The sequence below is a fragment of the Coenobita brevimanus genome, chromosome 79 (genome assembly GCF_032717465.1).
Source record: "Coenobita brevimanus isolate Jiangsu-jjx chromosome 79, ASM3271746v2, whole genome shotgun sequence".
Taxonomy (NCBI): domain Eukaryota; kingdom Metazoa; phylum Arthropoda; class Malacostraca; order Decapoda; family Coenobitidae; genus Coenobita; species Coenobita brevimanus.
The window spans coordinates 31,238,606-31,254,921 of record NC_137032.1 but is presented as its reverse complement, the minus strand read 5'-3'; the positions used below and the strand labels follow the sequence as shown (position 1 = coordinate 31,254,921).

Sequence of the window (16,316 nt, the reverse complement as noted above, 5' to 3'; positions counted from 1 at the left end):
TTGATCCTGCCGAGGCTTGTTGATGGCTGGGTCGGTGTGTTGATGCTTAACGCGCTGTTAAATTACCATCCCCAGCATTACTGGACTTGCTTACAGGTATGCCTACAGATATTGACTTTTGTTGGCCAGCTCATGCTGCCCTTATTGTTAGTCTTTTTTTCTTGCTTGGTGTCTTTCTTTTGGCCTTTCTTGTTTAATTGTGGCAGGCACTTCTACCCTTCAGAATTAAATGATTCCCACCAAACTTGAATACAATGACCAGCCTGTGACCTAGTTGTGTCTGCAAGCTTTTGGATGCTAGGCAGCGAGTAGCTGCCTAGCAATGGCCGAAAAACAGCTTTTTCGTACTTTTCACGTTCTGAACTGTAGAAGCATTACAAAGGGCGTTGAAAATTCTGACTTCTCTAGGCATAATCTTGAGGTCATAACCTATCGGATCTGTGCCATCCATAATCCTCTCTCTCCTCTAGTTTTGAAGAGGCAATCCTGCAAAGTACCGGTTTTCAAATATGCCCCCTCTAGTTCCCTACTGGTTCATTGGAACAGAATGAAACTTTTGCATGCTGATAGACATTGGCTAGAAGTACAACATTCTATTGTACACCTATATGCTACATTGGCCAGGTCAGAGGTCACAGGTCATCAAATGTGAAAACAATGAAAATAGCTGAAATCACGACTATGTTCATGTGAAGTGCTAAGGGTCTGAAGATTATTAAGCCAGGACCATGATTCTTGGGTGGAATGTTGCACTGGAGGACCTCAATACAAAAATGACATTTAGTGTTGAAACTCACTTCCAGTCTCTGGCAGTGCCACCTAGAATTTGTGCCTCTAGTAGGCCATTCTGAAAATATCAAGTTCCCTAGCTCCACAGTGAGTGGGTGAAGTTGAATGAAACTTTGCATGCTTATAGACGTTAATAAGTACTACAAGTGTGCTTCGCAGTTGTATGACCTATATCTGCAAGGTCAGGGGTCAAAAGTCAAGTGCAGAAAATATGAAAAGCGCAAAAATTAGACACTGCTCGCATGAAATGTTAACCCACTGAAGATTATTAAGCCAGGGCCGTGATTCTTGGATGGAATGTTGCGCTGGAGTACCTCCATGTAGAAACGACTTTTAGTGTCGAAACTCACTTACGGTCTTTGACAAAGGTTGGTCCGCTCAGAGCTGGCCATCGTCGCCTATTGGCATGTATAGGTATTGGTGAGATACTTTTTGAAAAGATAATTCCTCATTTGGTCTTGGTTGCTACAGACATACAGGCTGGTGAGAGATGCTTTAAAATTGAATTTTACTGACATCCTACTCTGGCATCAAAGATTTTTTGCTATATATGATTTCAGTAAGGGTGGAAGCTGAAAGTAAACGCATAAACTCGTGGGGACTCCCTGAATTACAACTGTTATGGATATTCTAGGGACTCAGTCCTCCCAGGGGAAAAAAATCTGTACTGGAGAGAATGGATGTGAATACTGTGGTGAAAATAGTATACCTTAGCGAGTCTGAAGGTGGAGAGAAGTGAGGTAGACAAAAAGTAGCTGTATACAGTAGATAAGGTAAATGAGTTTGTGAGAAGAGTAAGGAAGGGAAATCCAGCTAACTGGGTGAATTTTGCGCGGCATTTATGACCAAGGTTGGCGTCCCTTTTTAATATGAAAGTCGTCAGATTGACTGTTCTATAGGTGAAAGTTGGAATACAGGACTTGATGGAAACTTATTGGCCTAAATTACGAGGTGGAGCCAGGATTCTTGGGGATTGAGTGGTGACAGCTATTAGTCATTAGAACAGTAAATTTACATTGAACAAGCATTCAACACATTACAAACATTTGAGCAACTAACATTTTGGGCTGTGGCATCATCAAGCCTCTATATAGGCCTCACCATTTCTCCCTCCTAGGAGGGTTTCAGTTCAAGATTATATATATATATATATATATATATATATATATATATATATATATATATATATATATATTGTTAAGAAGCAGGAATGCTAGCTGGGTGGTACTGGAAAATTCCCAGTGGTTCACGCCGTTTCAGTTGCTAGTGAGAGTTGCCAGGTAGCCTGCTGTTGTGGGTAGAGGTACTGTATTTTGTAAAGTTCTACATTAATATTCATTCGTTTTCTCCCTATAATGTTTTATTTGAATGATTGTTTGTTAAATGATGTATATTATTTAATTTCAGGTTGTATGATAACGGATTTAGAGTGCTCTATAATGTACAAAAGCCCTAGTATATTCTGGATGTCTCCAAAGCCCAGGAATATATTGTATGTCTCCAGCAGAGAAAACTGTTGTTGCTGAAGTACGTCCTAGAACATTCGAGCAGCAAGGAAGGTTATAAAAGGACGGGGGAGAGAACAGAGGAGCCTCAGTTTACTTTTACTTGTGGCCTTGTGAAGTTATTGTAGCTCTGGAGTTGTGAAGCAGGCAGTGTAATTACTTAGGAATTAAAGACAATGAACATGATAAACCCGTGTTATTACGACGCCTGAGTTGATCTTGTGTGCATTGAATGGCTGACCCTACAGAGAACGATTCACTGGGCGACGTCCTTCCTATACTGAAGTACTGTTGTTGGAGCCTGTGGCAGTGTGGGACGAGGACATAACAAGTAGTGTCAGGAATTGGGATAGAAAAATGCTGCAGTGAGTCAAATCCTTGACACCGAGCTGGAAGGTGTACAGACAAGAAGCCAAGCTAGGTAGGAGGAGGCATATTCAGGCAGCAATCATGAACTTACTACAAGCACAAGGTGAACAACTACAAGAACAAAACGAAGGACAGAAAGAGCTCAAGAAAGAACTCAGAGAACAAATACAAGCACAAAGTGAAGAACACAAGGAACAACATGAACGGCTTGGAGATGCATTACAGAAGCAACGAAAGGAGCTGCAACTGAGGATGCAGGGACAGCTAGATGCTTTAGGGGGAAACAGAATGAAGAACATCAAGAGTTGAAGGAGGAAGTATACTCTGAGCTACAGCAGCAGAAGTGTGAGGTTAGCAGTAAGGTGATGGAGTGCAAACAGCATGTAGACGACTAGCTGAAGATAATTTGAGACAGAATTGAGGCTGTAGAGAAATCTTGCACTGCTGAGCCCCAGGTTAGTGTACAGGAGTATATGAAAAAATGGACAGTGTTAATCCCAAGCATCTAAAGGTAGCTTTACAGGGTTGAATAATCAGAATGTAGAAGTTTTGAGTCCTGGGCTTAATTGTGATGCCCCAGTTTTAAGGCCTCAAGTCAGTGAAGTGCATGGATATAATGGGGGTCCAGTTAAAAAGAAACCTATAGAATTTGATGGTGAAGTATCCTGAGGTGCTTACTGTGTTCAGTCTGAGTTACTTGCTGACCAGAATGGTTGGGATGATAGGCAGAGGGCAGTGCAGCTTGCTATTAACTTTAAGGGTGCTGGAATGGAGAATCTTGGCTAGATGTCAGTGAAGGAGAAGAACAGTTATTGGAAGAGCTGGAGTGCAGATACAGGATCATGTACCAAACTGAGGTCTACAGAGCAAGATTCCGGACTCGTGGACGGGCTCGAGGCGAATCCCTTCAGCAGCTTGCTCATGACCTGGAGGGTATGGCACACATGGCGTACCCTGGAGCAGCACCTAACCTGTTGGCTATTCTGAGGGACCAGTTCACTGATGCTCTTTATAGTGCAGAGTTGAGAGTGTAAGTGAAGCAGGCACAACCAAGAAGCATACAAGAAGCACTAGCCAGGGCTCTGGAGTTTGAGTCCTACGTCAGGTCCAGTACATCCAGTTTGCAGGCAGGACATAATGCAGGATTCAAGGCAAGACAGGGGCTGGTATGTGAAGTGGAGATATTTAAGGGAAGTTGCTGGTTTTTGAGAAGCCAGGACATAGGAAAGATGACTGCTACAAGTGGAAGAGGGAACAGGAGATCAGAGAAGGTAGCTGTGAGAAGCCAGAACAAAAGAAAGAGGACTAGAATGAGGACTGTTACAAACGGAAGAAGGAGCAAGAAGAGAACAGTGCAAGGAAACCTATGATTGCAACAAACGGGTGTTCGACATGTGGCGAGGTGAGACGCTTCAGCTATGATTGTCCAAAGAAGAGGGAGGAAGATAAGATGAAGGCTGAAGAAGGACAGCTGGCATGCTGACTAGGGAAAATGGACCAGCAGTACTGTGAGTTGCAGCATGGTCATGGGCGGGTACATGGCAATGCTGACAGCCTGAGTCGCTAGCCTTGTGACCCAGTTTGCAAACAGCGTAGTGGGAAAGGAAATCTTAGCAAGAAATGCCGCCGTGCTGCAGTGGCAGTGGCAGTGTCAGCTGAAGAAGACCTGAAGAGGATGCAGTTGTAGGATACGGATTTACAACCTGTGCTAGAGTGGCTGCAGCAGAGTACAGTGCGACCATCTTGGGAAAAGGCTTCCAGGTTCAGCCCTGCAACTAAGAGCTACTGGAGTCAGTGGGACCTCTTTCGTTTGAACAACGGACTACTGGAGCGTCAGTGGGAGACATCTAATGGCCCAGCAAGTATTAGAAGCCGGTGGTTCCTAATAAAAAGAGGTCTGAGGTCTTAGAAGGGTCTCATACCGGATCACTAATGAGCATCTGGGAGTGAAGAACACTCTAAGTTGGCTGTGACAGAGGTTCTACTGGACTGGCATGCTTCAGGATGTCGAAGGGTGGTGTCAGGCCTGTGATGTATGCTGTGCCAACAAGAGACCCAAGGAACTTGGTTGCACCCCTCTTCAGCTGTACCAAGTGGGTGCACCTATGGAAAGAGTCGCAGTGGACATTGCTGGACCTTTGCTACTCACTGAAGGAGGAAACAGGTATATATGTGTTGTCATGGACTACTTCACAATGTGGCCAGAAACCTATGCTATCCCTGACCAGGAGGCCGCAACTGTTGCGCAAGTGAGGGTTGACCAGTTCTTCTGTCGTTTTGGGATGCTACAAGAGCTACATTCAGACCAGGGTCGAAACTTTGAGTCTGCTGTGTTCTGTGAATGCTGCAAGGTACTGGGTATCAAGAAGACCAGGACGACTCCACTAATGCCACAGTCAGATGGGATAGTGGAGAAATTCATCTGGACCCTGGGACAAGAACTGGCCAAGTTCTTTGTAGAGGGACAGGTGGAATGGGACCAAAATTACCTGCGTTGCTGATGGCAGATCGGTCTGCATCCCACGAGTCTACCAATTACAGCCCTGCAAAACTGATGCTGGGCCGAGTTACGATTGCCAGTTGATTTGTTAATGGGAATGCCACCTGGTGAAGAGCTGCCTATAGACATCTCCAGCTTTGCAAAGCATCTTCAGGAAAGACTGACTGAGGTACACCCGCGGACATATGAACCTGCTACACGTCAAGTAGCTGGTTGGCGATACTTGGTAACCTGCTGTAGTAAAGCATAGAATTCTATAAATAAACTTTGTCACTTGTAACGATGATCCTGACTGGCTGCTGTATTTTATGGTGTAGTTATAATGGAAAAAAGGATGAATCGTCGATAAATGTGTGTGCACTTTTTATGTTAAATAATTATTTGTATCAGTGTTCCTCACAAGCTTTTTCTTCTTAATAATGTGATAGAATTTTATGAGAAAGAAAACAGATTTGGCAGTATCTTACTCCCAGGCTTACGTACCACACGATATCGTAAGGCCAGCATGAATATATGATTTGGTCTCTGGAATTCAAGAGATCTTAATGAAAATGTCCTTCACAATACGTTTATTAATACATTCTTACTGTTAAAGCAACGGTGCCACAATATGATGAAGGTAACTGTTAAACATTGACAACAGTTTACCATCTTGCTTTGCCACCTCCACCCACAGCAGGTCGGTGGCCAGTCGAGTCAGGGTGACCAACTGTTCCATCCCATATCACCTAGACATACGATACACCTCTAGATTAAAACTAAATTATCAGTTAGCTACCTCATTATGTCTCCCATAATACAGAGAATGTTAGTGTGAGGTGTAAGGCTAACAGATCAAACCCTGCTTGACCCCTCAGTAAAAGTGATACTTCTCCATGCAATATTACTATTATAGCCTATTTGATATGTAACACGCCATATTTGGAGGATAGTAATATCAATGATTCTCCAAACGATGAAATATAAACACTAAATCATTACTTGTACTGACATGTGTCGGATGAAAGCTATGTTGTTTCATCAACCCTCAACCCTTCAACCCCTTTTGTACCCTACTGTAAAAAAAACACGCGCAGGATGAAAAGGGAAGACAGCAGTGTCAGTTTTGGCCTAACTGACAAGGAAAGTAGTAGTAGTTAACCCCAGACTCAAGTGAACGTGAACCCGATGGACTGCAGACTGAAGATACCCTACTCCTGCAGTCCACCATCCCCCTTTGAGAGGATAGGGTGGGGATTGAAAGACGTATGTTTAACCGGGCAGGTACACCGCCTGGTCATATCGGTGTCACCACGTGAAGGAGTTCCCTTTCAGCACTTTCCAGTGTATTGAAAGAGTTAAGTATTGCATGACATCATGATATCCTGCTGGAGGGTTTTATAAGAAGGGATGAGAGAGAGAGAGAGAGAGAGAGAGAGAGAGAGAGAGAGAGAGAGAGAGAGAGAGAGAGAGAGAGACATAACAGCGCCGACTCACTTTAATGCAGGAAGCGGATATACACAATTTTCACTCGTATTAACTCCTGGTGCACAGTATGCAACGGGGGAAATACACATTTATCGTCAGCCTAATGATACAGTGCGGCCTCCGGTGAGTGACAAGCCCATTGTAATTCAGGAAACGATTTACTTCGTTGAGTGGTAACCATAACACCAAGTGACGCCTGGTGGTTTAGTAGGTTATGGTGCTCAGTCCGTATTGAACATGTAAGGTTATGTATCCGAGGGGTGCTTGGAGTTTATTGCTCACGTAATGCCACTCAGGGATAATTGAGGCTGGCCACCTTCCCCTTAAACGGTCGGACTGAGTAGCCTAGTCCCGGGCCCCTACACTCCTGATGGTGCAAAAAAAAAAAAAAGATTGGTTGATGGAGGGTTAGGACAAAGACGTAGGAAAATTTAGCGCCAAACCTTCGAGAGATAGATAGATAGATAGATAGACAGATAGATAGACAGACTGGTAGAGAGAGACAGAGACAGAGAGAGGAAGGGAGTGAGAAGGATGTGAAGGAGGAGGAGGAGGAGGAGGATTAGAAGAAGAAGAAGAAGAAAGAAAGAAAGAAGGATAAAAGAGTAAAGAAAAAAGTAAACGAAAAAAAAAAAAATCGAAGGAAATCATGACAGGAAATCGATATTAAGTTTATTTATGAATCCAGGTTGTAAGTATAAACGTCTCGCCTGGAATGCAAAGTGAGGCATTTAGCTGTTCATTATATGTTTGTGTACAACGGAAATAGTTATTGGCACTTTCGAAGGTCGTAGAGTTGGCAGTGAGTGTTGGGATTGGAGGAGTGACCACGGCATGGTGTGTGTGTTTACATGTGTATACGTATATCTGCATAATTACGGACAATTGTCTGTCTGTGTAAGGGTTTATCCAACTCCTCCTCCTTGATGCCTCGAATAATATTGACGAACCCTACAGACAAGTCCCTGGGGTCCTAGATTTTGCATGAAATGTTTTGGTTTGTAAACTCTGAAAAATATTTTATTCGCGAAATTATTATACTCACCATTCAATAGTTTGTTGTCTGTAACGGAGCCAACAGTGCCTGACCACATATACACCAGTCTATTCATACATATTTAGTTTATTTGAAAATTCCGAAAAATAAACAAAGAGTGACAGACCAAACGATTGTAGGCAGCCGCAAACGGCCTTACGCGAGTGTATATAATAATGTGTATGCATGTATCTATATGCGTACGTGTGTACCTCTGTGATTTCTAACACACTCTAGCATAATAATTTATGTGCTACGTTCTTGTTTTCGACTGTATTCTCTCTCTCTCTCTCTCTCTCTCTCTCTCTCTCTCTCTCTCTCTCGTGTAGTGTCGTGTTTATTCACTGTGTTTGTCACTGTACTCAGCATGATAATTTTTGCCTCGTGTATGCATCAAAGTACCCTTTGCTTTCATGTAACCTTCTGTTTGTCTTTTAGCGATAAAGTTCCCAGAGTGTTGGGGCTTGTACTGAATGGTAAACAAAAGATATATGTAAAATAAATGAAAATGCATAATGGTTTAAGGATATTCGTGAGTGGGTGGCGTAGAAAGTGAGTGGTTGATTGTAATGAATGTCGTGCGTCTGGGAGTCTAGTGTCCCCTTCTGTCTAGTATTGTATACAGGGTGGAATAACACTTCTCTTCCCTGCGCTGAGCGACTTCTTGTGTGGTGCGGAACGGCTCAGTTATCCTTTCCAGCGTCTATCCTGTATCATTAATTTTCTGCACCCCTGCCATACCCACACCAGCAGCCTGAGCCGTTCCCACAACACATAACGTACTGCCACGCAAGTTTCTAGTGGAGCGCTATTTACGGACCACCCTGTACTGCCGTGTGATTTCAGGGCTAGTACTGCCGTTGAAGCTGAATACAGATGTTGTGACGCCGATTGCTTACAACAAGGGTACTGCGTGGACATTTAGGATATCAAAGGAAGGTATGTACTGTACTGTAGTCTAGTCTGAGAGTATGGGTAGTAGTAGGAGTACTACTGGTTGAGAATGGGTGTTGCAATAGTAGCAGTTATAGTTGTAGTAAAAAAAGGTAGTAGTAGTAGTAGTAGCTGCCCTATGTTCATATGACTCACGAAACCTGTGACTGTAGGATGAAGTTCGCCTCCTTTAGCTCACCATCCTCCTTTTCAGTGGGAGTTGAACATTTGTATACCTGGGCAGAGAGGACACTTTGTTATAACGGTGCCACCACTTGAAGGCGCCCCTATCCAGCACCGAATGTGGGTTATGGGTGGTGAAGTAGAGAGAAGACCATTGGTGGAGTGGGGAGAAGACCATTGGTGGAATGGGGAGAAGGTCATTGTTGGAGTGGAGAGAAGGCCATTGGTGGAGTGGAGAGAAGGCCATTGGTGGAGTGGAGAGAAGGCCATTGGTGGAGTGGAGAGAAGGCCATTGGTGGAGTGGAGAGAAGGCCATGGAATGGAGAGAAGGCCATTGGTGGAGTGGAGAGAAGGCAATTGGTGGAGTGGTGAGAAGGTCATTGGAGGAGTGGAGAGAAGGCCATTGGTGGAGTGGAGAGATGGCCATTGTTGGAGTGGAGAGATGGCCATTGGTGGAGTGGAGAGAAGGCCATTGGTGGGGTGCGCACTGTGTGGACTTGTATCATAGCCAGTACAGGTGGTTGGGGATTACCTCCATCTTTTTAGGTGCCTGTGGAGGAGGGGTACACAGGGTGATCCATAAATAACGCTCCTCTTCCACTCCGCCCGGCCATTTCTAGTGTGTTCCGGGAACGGCTTAGTCGATGTTATCAATGTGTAACCTGGATCACTTATTCATTTCCTACTTCCACGGCCACAACCACGCTCACACTTGCCGACTGAGCCGTCTCCGCACCACAGATACTCCCACGTGAATGTTGCTAGTGAAGCGCTATGTACGGGTCACCCTGTGTGAGAGATGAAGTGGTATATGAGATCATTAAACAATCAAACTACAAGACTTAAGGGTGAATCCGCCGAGCTTGGACCAATGGACCATAATAATAGTCTTGCAGGGCAAGAGATCGCTACATCTCTCACCAGAAATACGCCACCCTGACGTGGGCTCGAACTGCCAACCTTATGGTTGTGAAGCGCAAGCGCTACCACTGAGTTATTCTGGCCCCTGAAAGACATAGGCTACATAGTTATGAATGTGTTCTATGTCAGGAAAATCGTATCGTTCTTTAATGAATGAAGGAAACTGTTGTTGGAAACGTAACACTGTTTTGTCGAATTTTGCTTCTTGAATATGACTGGCGTAGAAGATTATACAGGAGTTTGTTCAAGAGTCAGAAGTAGTTAGCAGAAGTTAGAGAGCTGTTTACCTTGCTAATGACCGATTTACTATCACTTTGTGTGTGTGTGTGTGTAGTCAGTAAAACTCTTGTGCACTGACATGATGGTGATATGTAGTTATTTCATACTGCTTTTGCCATTTTATGTTTATTAATTATATTCTGTTAATTACATTTTGGCCTTCAGCGACATCGTTCCCCACAGTGTTGGAGCTCGTACTGAATAATTAATAAAGAGAAGAAGAAGAGGATAAAGTAGAAGATGTATTGAGGAGTATATAACCTATGGGGAAGCATCAGCAAGAGGAAACTGCAAAAAAACTACATAAAACGAGAGGTGATAAAGACGAAAGGAAATTCAGTTTCCCAAATAGGACAATTGTTCAGTGGAATGCACTACCGAATGAGACTGTGTGCCATAACATTTCATAAAGTTAAGGATATCTGTGATAAAAGTGATTTAATACACGGGACAGTACGAGCTTGACTCATTCCTGTTAAGATACAACTAGGTAAGAACACACACACACACACACACACACACACACACACACACACACACACACACACACACACGAGGGCGCGCGCTCAAATACACAACACACAGAACACGAATACTGTGTGTGTGTGTGTGTGTGTGTGTGTGTGTGTGTGTGTGTGTGTGTGTGTGTGTGTGTTCTTGTGTGTGTTTCCTGTGTGTGTGTGTGTGTGTGTGTGTGTGTGTGTGTGTGTGTGTGTGTGTGTGTGTGTGTGTGTGTGTGTGTGTGTGTGTGTGTGTGTGTGTGTGTGTGTGTGTGTGTGTGTGTGTGTGTGTGTGTGTGTGTGTGTGTGTGTGTGTTCTTACCTAATTGTTCTTACCTACAGTAATTATATCTTTACAGGAATGAGTCAAGCTCGTACTGTCCCGTGTCTTAACCCATATTTATCATACATATCCTTAATATTGCGAATTGTTTTGGCACATACTATTTCATTCGGTAGTGCATTCCACTGATCAATTGCTCTATTTGGGAATCTAAATTTCCTTACGTCTTTATTGCCTCTCTTTTCATGGAGTTTTTTTTCAGTGTACTCTTGCTGATACTTCCCCATAGGTTATATATTCATTTATGTCTATTTTCTACTTCCCTGATATGCATTTATATAGCATAATCATGTCTCCTCGTTTCCTTCTCTCCCGTAGTGTTGGCAGATTCAGTTTTTCTAGTCCTTCTTCGTAGCATAGATCCCTTAAGCTTGGTACCCATCTTGAAGCGGCCCTTTGAATTTTTTCAATCTTATCTATGTGTTTTTTGAGATGAGGATTCCAGACTACGTCAACAATGGTCTGATGAATGATGTTATTATCTTTCTCAGCATGTTTTTATTTATGTACAGTATGTGAATGCTATTCTCATATATTTGCAAACAGTGTATACATGTTCCATACTGTGTCACTGATGTGGTCAGCCGGAGATAGTCTGTTATTGATACACACCTAGGTCTTTCTCTCTTTCTGATATGTGTAGGGTTTTACTTCCTAACTTATAATCCCAGTCTGGTCTTTTCCCACTGTTGCCAATCTTGATTACATGACACTTGTCCACTTTGAATTCCATTTGCCATGTATTACTCCATTCATGAAGTTTATTCAATTCTTCGTGTGGTTCTCTACAAGAGTCTGTGTTAGTAATTCTCCTTTGTATTTGTGCATCATCAGCAAACATATTTAGATAGTTTTCATTTCCAATGTTATTATCTATGTCATTTATATATAATAAGAACATAATTGGTGCCAGCACTGAGCCCTGTGGAACTGTGCTAGTCACTTCCCTCCATGATGAGTAATTTCCCCTTAGTGCTGTCTCATTCCCCTTTTTCTGAGAAAATCTGGCATCCAACAGTACAGTTTGCCTCGGATTCCTCCTTGATGGTACAGTTTCCTTAAAAGTGACAGAAAAATATTTACATAGTCTTTTCTCTGGAATACTCTATGATCTAAGTTTATTTTATTTTATTTATTTTTAAAAGAACAACTGAATTTAATTTAGATATCTCTGTGTTCTAGAAAAATGTAGTATTACCTGTCTATCTACTGTATGTATCTACTTTTTACTACTTAGTACTTTCAAGGTACTGTACATCAGTCAAACCTCACAACTGATGGGCACAGATTGGTTAAAGCACAACATACATGAGCTATCTTGTCAATTGTTGTCATGTTGTTATTAGCATTCATTTGATACTGTATTGGGATGCTTCCTTTCAGTATTTGATACTTTTGACGTACCGAACCAATCACCCGTTCAACATGAATTCGTACATTAGCAATTTTCCTGGTCGTTATCACATCATCCATACTCAGTTGGCTCCTTCCCTTCATGTATGCAGGAACAATAAGTTCGCCTGCATAGCAGCAACAGATTCACCAATATCAAATCCTCTGTCAGCCATGTATGAGTCACCAGGTATGATATTGTCAAGTATTCCACAATGTTCAGTGATATACTTATCACTGGTTCTTCCACCCCATGCCTTTGATATAAATGAAACACGACCTTGGGGAGATACACCAATTAGAAACTTAACAGTAGTATGGTGCTTATAGGATGACCAGGTTTTTGCCTGTGCTAACAGATTTGTGGGTCGATCCAAGAAAATTTCAAAACAATCAAGAATAACTGTTATCTTGTCACCATAGTGTTCCCTGAAACAAACAGGCATTGTCAGTCTCAGTTCATCCCTAGTTGGCCATCTTACAAGCCATCCTAGCCTAATATAGAGAACATCCAAAACTTTCTGAAATACTTCAGAACAAGTAGCAGGGGAAACAGCAAACCTGTCAGCTACGTCTTGGAATGGGTAATCATGTCGCAGCGTCATCAGTGCCAGCAACATCTGCTGAAAAGGTGTTAGGGAACTTTGTGAAGTTACAGATAAATGACTGCTGACAAAATCAAATACTAGCATTAGATCAGAGTAACGATTAAGTCCTGTGTAAAATTTAACTTTTATATCATTGTCTTTAAAGAAGCCTTCATTAAATATCTTTGCATTTAGCTTCTCCTGTAAGGTTACTTTCTCTGCAACAAGTTTATTAAGCTGGTCTTGCAGAATTGCTATCACATCAAAAGAAAGCTCAGTTTGGGATGTAGCATTGCACTGGCTAACAGTACCGGTACTCAAAACATTATGATGAACAGGACTATTGGTAGTTTTGACATCAGGATGGATGGCTGCACCAGCATCTTCGACATTAGTACGGACATCTTTATTATCAAGATTGTCAGAATGGATGGTTGTACCAGTACCTGCCACAAAAGTAAGTTCCCTCATGACATCAGGTTGGTTAGTCGTACTCATTGCATCAGACTGGTCCATCGTACCAGCACCCGAGATATCACAACCGATTTCTGTACCAGCACTGGAGACACCAGGCTGGGCCATCATACCAGCACCCAAGATGTCAGAATGGATTTTTGTACCAGCACTGGAGACACCAGGCTGGTCCATCATACCAACACCTGAGACCTCTGCAGGGGTATCAGCACCAGCACCCGAGATGTCAGGACAAGCAGCTACACCAGCAGTCATGACACGAGGATGGACTGTTGTAGTGGTACCCAGAACATCAGGACGGGAAGGAGCACCTGTAATAATTACGATTTTATAATGCCCTGATGAGTTTGACAATCAATATTGAGGAAGATTTTTTTTTTTCTTACCAAGGATGAAGTATTGAACTTGACAATCAATACTGAGGATGAAGCCCCGCTGATCATAGTTTCTCAAGTTAAAATGGTGCAGGAGCTACTGTATTTATGTTGCCAAAGTTTTATATGGCTAGGGGCTTCCCTTGACAGTGACTGGTTTCTCTTTGCACAAGATTATTAGAACTACTGTATTTCAAGTGTGTTACCTGTTGGTGTCTGCAAGAGGAGTAGACCCTTGGCTGCATCAAGAGCTGGTCCACGTTTTTGCCATTTGGCAGATCGTAAACAGCGGTCCAGTGATTTAAAAGCACTGCATTCATGTGATTGAAACTTGGAATGCCCCAGGTTCAAAACAGGTGCCCAATCAGGGTTGTTCGTGTCATACAAATCTGCCGGAGCTCCTGAGAATGAGAGAAACGGAGAGATTAATAATAATAATGGCCTATGGCAAAATATATTTCAGGGAATAAAGGACAAAAAAGGAATGAGGGAAATACTTTGTGGGACAGGCATGTAACCAACAGATTTAACACTGGTGAATATAGTGGCAGAGTATTACCGGTAACAGTAACTTGTGTAATGTTATCTCTCTCTCTCTCTCTCTCTCTCTCTCTCTATCTGTATCTATATCTATCTATCTATCTATCTATATATATATGGCCAACGGCCATACCACGTTGAGTACACCGCTTCCCGTCCGATCAGCGAAGTTAAGCAACGTTGGGTCTGGTTAGTACCTGGATGGGTGACCGCCTGGGAACACCAGATGCTGTTGGCATCCCTACGTGTCAAGTGGGGTTGGTGGAGGATTAGTGCCCCTTCCTGTAAAACAATTAACTCTAAGCCCTTGGCCACCCCGTTTGGGATACATGGCGTCTGGCAATGAATGAATGAATATATATATATATACACTATATATACAGAATATATATATATGTATCTACAGTATATATATATATATATATATATATACTGAATATATATATATATATATATATAATGTTGGGTATTTTCTCCCAAATTACTCCCCTCATTTTTCCTCAGAGGATTTAATTTCTTTGTTATATATTATTTCATTTTTTTTTGGTGAAGTTTTAAAATTATGTTGGAAAGTTTTCCTAAAACTTTTCCACTCTCAGGCCTACATGTGAAGTTCTGTTAATTTACCCACTTAAGCCAGGAAAAATTATTTAAACACCAATAGCCTAGGCCATATTATGCCTAGGCCTAACCTATTTTTCAGCAACATTAACCTAGTATTTCATGGGCTATGGCTATAAGGTTAGGTCAGTGGTCTTCAAACTGTGGGCTATGGGTTGGTTCTCAGGTGGGCCACAGATACCTGCCAGGGTACAATGACAAAATAAGTAAATAAATAAGAAATAAAAATATAAAGCTATATTGAATGTACTTTTTCATTTTTAAATTTTCTCTTCTGCTGATTATAGATACGAAGCAACTACAGCCATCACATTAGCTGCCTCACCTCGTTAGTAGTTACATGGTACGGCAGAGTAGTTTTGTTTTCATTTGTCTGTTGGCCGTAAGACTATATTTTAAGTTTACAGTACAGCACACAGGATTTATTTACAGTGATTACAGTACAATGGTTAATTTCTTGAATAAAAACGTAACCGGGGGAATAAACTGAAAATAAACCGAAAGCTTTTATTTAATGTATGAATGTATTACAATCCTGTTAAATCTGAATGAGAGTGGGCCATGATTATTTGGGAATGCCAGAAGAGGACCATGGTCTCAAAAAGGTTCAAGACCAATGGGTTAGGTGATGAAGTTATTTGAGAAATAAAGTATGGTAATCTAGGCTAGGCTAGGATAAGGTTCCTCTTCCACACGTTTACTGTTAAAGGTCACAATAACACGGGAACAATAAGAAAGTAGTTTATTATTCTTACCTGTGATGAAATGTTATGCAGACCCTCCAGTGATCAGGATCGGAAGTAATTTCTCTAGAAATTCTTCCCAACCATACTCGTCTCCTTTCTAACTGCAGACTCGTTCGTTTGTTCACTCGGGTTGGTGCTTTTGGTATCCCATAAAATTATATTGTTGGGTTCTTACTCAACCTGTTTGTACACCCTATTACACAACCGTACTGTGGCATAGTTATATTTCAACCCAGATACGAGTATTGTAGCACAGTTCACTCCTGTTTACCAATCTCGATTCTGGCGCCTTCTGACTCCGTAGTGACAAACGTCCCAACTCGCTCAAATAATGGTCCAGATCCTCCAGTCAGAGCAGTTTTTAGGTCAATACATAGATATACTTTGTTTGATTCTTTGCTTATAAGTAACCAGAAGTCTTAATATTACGACTGGTCGCTTGTTATTGATGTTAAATACCCAAGTAGGAGTTTAATTTGAAGGCTACATAATCGCTCCTGTGTGTCACCTTTTGTCTAAGCTTCATTTACCTTATTATTTGCAATGGTAGGCTTATTATTTGTTACATTTCCACAACAAGGAATTCAATGGAAGTGTAATCTAGTTCCATTTTACGATACAGATGCCAAGCTACCGCGATAAGTCTACCTATCGAGGAAATGCTAAACAGTCTCAGATGGCTGTCTGAGTCCCACGTCTTGGTAAGGGAGGCGCGCTGATGACGTTTTACTGACGTCACAGCATTGAGTGACGTCAG

General features: G+C 42.1%; 1 non-coding gene across 1 annotated transcript; it reads left to right on the top strand.

The window, feature by feature from the left end:
* Positions 1-14,311: 14,311 nt before the first annotated feature.
* LOC145409155 (5S ribosomal RNA) lies at positions 14,312-14,430 on the top strand. The gene has a single exon (XR_013899067.1). It is a non-coding gene; the product is annotated as a 5S ribosomal RNA (ribosomal RNA).
* The last annotated feature ends 1,886 nt before the right edge of the window (positions 14,431-16,316 follow it).